Raw genomic sequence first — 4,388 nt, 5'->3', positions numbered from 1 at the left:
CTGACTCCCCCTAAACACCATCCTGCCAGCTCCCGGCCAAGCTTCCTGGCTCAGATTCAAGCCCAACCCACAGCCATCCATGACTGCAGGGAGCTCCAGCCTCTAAGGACAGAAGGAAGTGGCCAAGCTCACAGATCACATTCCTCAGGGATGAGAACAGTCTGCTAGCTGCCCAAGGACCCATGGGAGGGCAGGGCTCTATCACTCATGAAGTCCACTCCTAGAGAGGGACTCTTCTTTCATCGGCAGGACCTGACTGGGCTCAGGGCCAAGGGACTGGATCCAGAAGTCCCGTTCCACACCATGCCTCCAACTCAGTCGGCTCCACTGCTGTCACTATGCCCATCTCTAAGTTTGGCTGTTTCTAGCCTTGAGCTTAGCAGGCTGGACAGGACGGAAGGGCTATGCTCTTCTTGAGCATGTCCAGAGAAACCTTCCCAATGAATAAGGAAAAGAGTGACCAAAGAGTGGATATGAACCAGCACAGTTGCTGGTGCCCATATCCCAGCATTTAGGTCTAGAAGATGAGAAGATCCTTAGGTCCAGCCCAGCCTCAACTACACAGGAATTTGAGGCCAGCCTGGGCTACTGGAAACCCTAGCATGCACGCAGGCATGCATGAGCACACACATACTGGAGATGATGGGGCTAAGTTACTAGTGTCTGCCTAGCCATAGATCCCAGACACTGAAAAGAGGAGGCAAAATCCCTCCCATTTCAGAGGTGGAGGCAGGAGGATCAGAAGTTCAAGGTCATCCTCGGCTACACAGTGAATTCAACAACAGTCTTGGGTATGTGAGAGCTTGTCTCCATGCAAAGACTCTAGGACTCAGATGGGGACAGTCATTCCTCAGGTATCACTTGACTTTATGGTCCCTCAGCTGGTGGACCGACAGACTCCATTACACCCTGTTCGGCGACCTTTCTGCTGTTCTCCCTTGAGGTCTCCACCTTCTCTGGGAACAACAGCCAGAAGAGAACTGGGCAGGTGCACTGAGGTGGGGCTTTTCCGGGGTTGGTTTTCCCCGGTTCCCACTGGAAGTTCCAGCGAGCTGCTGGCCAGGGACTCTGGACATGTGCCCGTCTCGCTGCCTGCCTTGGAGCAGAGCTCAGCTCTCCCCTAGCGGTTCCGGGAAACTCCTCGATTTCCTTGTTCCCTCCACGTTGGCAAGAAAACGAAACCCAAGCCCCGCCCCTCGTGCCTGGCCGACGGAACCCTGAGAGTGGGTGTTGGGAACTAGGGTTCCGAACCCCAGCTAGTTCACACACACCCTACCGCCAAGGTACTGCGAGTTGTTATCTCGGCCAGGTTCTCAGGCTGCAAAAAATGACGGAGTGTTCTTGTGGACACCCCCCACCCCGCACTTCTGTGCTTCTACTGTATGCCTGTCAACCTCGGGGAAAGGGAAGGGAGGGACAGACCGAGGGGATTATTAAAAGCAGGAGCTCGGCTAGAGGCTTGCCAGCTTCGGCTATCCCTGGTGATTGACGGTCTGCAGAGTTTAGCACGTAGCTCCAGGCCACACAGCTGATAGATGCTGAGCTAGGTGCAAACTCCTGGCGGAAGGGCAAGGCTGGGTGGTGGAGAGAAAAAAATGCTCTGCCTGTTGGCAGGTGACTGCCTGGCACGGGTGGGGCAGGCCTAGCGTGCAGACGTGGGAGAATATAGGCGTAGGGTTAGAATGGAGGCAGCCACCTGGGCGGCCCAGCTGGGAGGCTCTGCGGTTCTCCGGCTGCCCGCTTCCCTCCCTTTCCAGGAAGCTAGCCAAAGCGGAGCCTGCAACTCACCCCCAAGTCGGGGCGGATCAGGAATGTGGAAGTTGGCCCAAAGGGCCCGGTTGCCCACTCTCCTCCAATCACGCACACCTAGCACTGGAGTGCATCACATGGAGAACAGGGGGTGCACCCCAAGGCCAAACCCGACGAGGTAGCCTGGTGTAGGGTGGCGGTGATGCTTCGACCACCCCGCAGGACTCATCCACAGTCCTGCTCCCACCCAGCCCTGCCCTGGGTCACAGCCTCTGGGGCTGGCCTCACTGTCTCCTCGGCTTGGCTCTCCAGGCCCCACAGGGCGGATGGGAACTGAGGCCTCTTTCCTCCCAACGCTGTGTTTATAAGAAATGAAACTCCACAGCGGGCCCCAGTGGCAGCCCACACGGTCACACGCACACTCCCGCGGGCGGGGGAGGGGCGATGAGTTCCGGAGCGGCACTGACACCACCACCAGGGTGGTGCTGCGACATCTGCCTGTTGGGTCACAGGGCAGGACGCTGTGCTTTCCCAGTCAGCTGCTGCATCCCACTCTCCCCGTTTCGTATTTAAAATAAATACATAAATAAAAATAACGGTACAAAGTTTATTCTGCTGTGTCATACTGAGTGAGTGCCAAAGCTGTGAGCAGGGAGGGGTTGATCTCGTGCCCGGGCAATTCCCCAGAATCAAACTCCAAACTAACTCTGAGCAGAAGTTCGATTCCCATTTATTGGATAAGATTTCTTTCTGTCCAGACTTCTAACAAGTCACAGTGGTGAGACCTGGAAGCTTTGGGATGATTTTGGATGCTTTGATGTCTGACTTGTGTTTTTTATTTTTAGACAGGGTCTAGATAGCCCAGGGTAACCCTGAGCTGCCAATCCTTGGGCCTTTGTATTTCCAGTGATGGAATTACAAGTGGGCACAGCATCTCATCAGGTTTATGCTATATGGGGGGGGATCTAACCTAGGACTTCATGCATGCTAGGCAAGCCCTCTACTAATTGAGATAGGTCCTCCATAAAGACGTTTGCAGTGAAAATAGAGCTTGGCTGCTAGGAGAGCCTAGGAGAGCCTTTGAGCATTTCAAGGAGCCCTGTCTCTAGACCACAGGGTCTGGAAGCCCTGCCGAGAGCTTTTCTCTTTGGGGAGCAGTCAAAAACCTAATTCAGATCTCACTGGGTCCTGTCAATACCTCCGATTTCTGAGAGCATTTCCAGTCCCACAGCTGTCTATCAGCACAAGCACAGGCTGCCAAGGAATGTCTGAATATAGAGACTAGTCATCAGAGGAGGGAGCAGGACGACACAGCCATTTAGCAAGGATTTGTAGTGCCTTCCAGGTGCCAGGCATCTGCTGGAGAACATGAGGACCATTGTCCCCGTTGTGTGTAAATGGGTTGGGTTTCAGGACTGGCAGGTCCCCCACCTAGAAGGTGGTTCTAAAATCATAACCAGGGAGGCAGAGAACAGGAGGGAGGTGGCAGGGGAAAGGATTTGGTGCAGTGTGGGAGAAGGGAGAAGGTCCTACAGAGTGTTTGTATATGATTTTGTCACCAGCCCCATCTCCTATACTCCAGGCTAGCCCGGACCTTACTATGTAGCCAAGGATGACTTTTAACTTCTGAGTCTTCTGTCCTTGCTTCCCTCACAGGGAAGGCTGGGATTGGCTGGAATTGCAGGGATAAACCACCACACCTGGGGTTCCTGATGCTGGGGATGGAACCAGAGCTTCGTGCAAGCTACACAGGCACTCTGTCAACCAAGCTACATCCCCAGGTCACCCCCAGCATCACGATCACAAAGGTCACATTCAAGGAGACCCTGCTCGTGCCTCTGGAAGTCCAAAGAACCTCAGGGCCCAGCACTGAGAAGCTGCACAGTACACCTAGGCTAACTGAGCCGGGGTACTTTGGGGAGCCACCCTATGGGCGCTCCTGAGCAGTTATTCTCTTCAGCTGTGGGGTGTGAGGCACCTGCTAGACTCGTACAGAAAAATGCAGCCTGTGTTCACCGACTCAGGAGGCAATAGGAAAGGAGAGATAAGACACAGAGCTAAGGCCCAGGGGCAAAGGTAAAGGGGGGGAAGAGTTCTGATTGGTTGCTTTGAGGGCACTCATTGAAACTGGCCATTTGTTCCAAGTTTTTAAGGGGTGGAAATGGAAGGGAAGTGTGGAGGTACACTTCTGCCACTCCAGCACTTGGGAGCAGGAAGATCAGGAATTTCATGCCAGCCTGGGGGGTGGGTGGCTGGAAGATGCCTCAGAGGTGAAAGCACTTGCTCCGACAAATCTGATCTTTGTTCCCTGGAGCCCACATAAAAGCCACAGGTGAAAGAAAAAGACCAATGCCCTAGGTTGTTCTCTGGTTTCCACACGTGCCCTGTGGGACGTACACATAAACACATAGACACACAAAAACAATAAGTTAACATATTTTTAAAAGGACAACCGGGGTTACGTGAGACATTGTTTTCAAACAAAAAGAGGGGGCAGGTAGAAATGGAAGTTAGTAGAGAGGAAGAAGTATTCCTCAGTATTGGGAAAATGAGGGAAGTGGGGTGGGGAGGGCCAACAGAGAAAGAGAGAGAGAGAGAGAGAGAGAGAGAGAGAGAGAGAGAGAGAGAGAGAGAGAGAG

Source organism: Grammomys surdaster, unplaced genomic scaffold (assembly GCF_004785775.1).
Source record: "Grammomys surdaster isolate TR1022 unplaced genomic scaffold, NIH_TR_1.0 262, whole genome shotgun sequence".
NCBI lineage: Eukaryota > Metazoa > Chordata > Mammalia > Rodentia > Muridae > Grammomys > Grammomys surdaster.
The sequence above is the reverse complement of the archived record's forward strand: the minus strand, read 5'-3'. Positions refer to the sequence as shown.